A 524-nucleotide genomic window follows, 5' to 3' on the forward strand; every position below is an offset into this window, starting at 1 on the left:
TCAAAAAAGGAAGAAACAAATGCCGTGTTTATCAACAGTTTTAGAACAGCTCAGCATTTTTATTACAAATATCAATCCATGCAAATTATGACAGCAATATTCCGATTATGCAAATACTGTTATCACAATGAGACCCTTGGAGCCACCAATCGAAATCAATTTAACGAATAACATACCAAACACAGCTGAATAAAAGAGGGGGACATGGGGTGGGGCAAGGGGTGGGGCCCCACAGGGGAAGGCGGTGATGGGGAGATCGTGGGGAGTGATAAACAGACTCGCCGCGAGAGGGCAGCACCAGCCCCGCGCACTCGTTAACATCGTATGTCCCCCGCCGGCCTTCGAGTCACTCACAATTTAGCGTACATGATCATTTGCATAAGTTTTTGCACATCATTATAAGGAGTGACTTTTTCTCTAGGAAAAGGCAGGGAAAAATATATAAAAATGAACATATATTGGTAATATATGTAAACATAGAAAGGCATGTATGTAATGGCATTTAATATAAAATATATAATACA

The sequence above is a fragment of the Penaeus monodon genome, chromosome 32 (genome assembly GCF_015228065.2).
Source record: "Penaeus monodon isolate SGIC_2016 chromosome 32, NSTDA_Pmon_1, whole genome shotgun sequence".
Taxonomy (NCBI): domain Eukaryota; kingdom Metazoa; phylum Arthropoda; class Malacostraca; order Decapoda; family Penaeidae; genus Penaeus; species Penaeus monodon.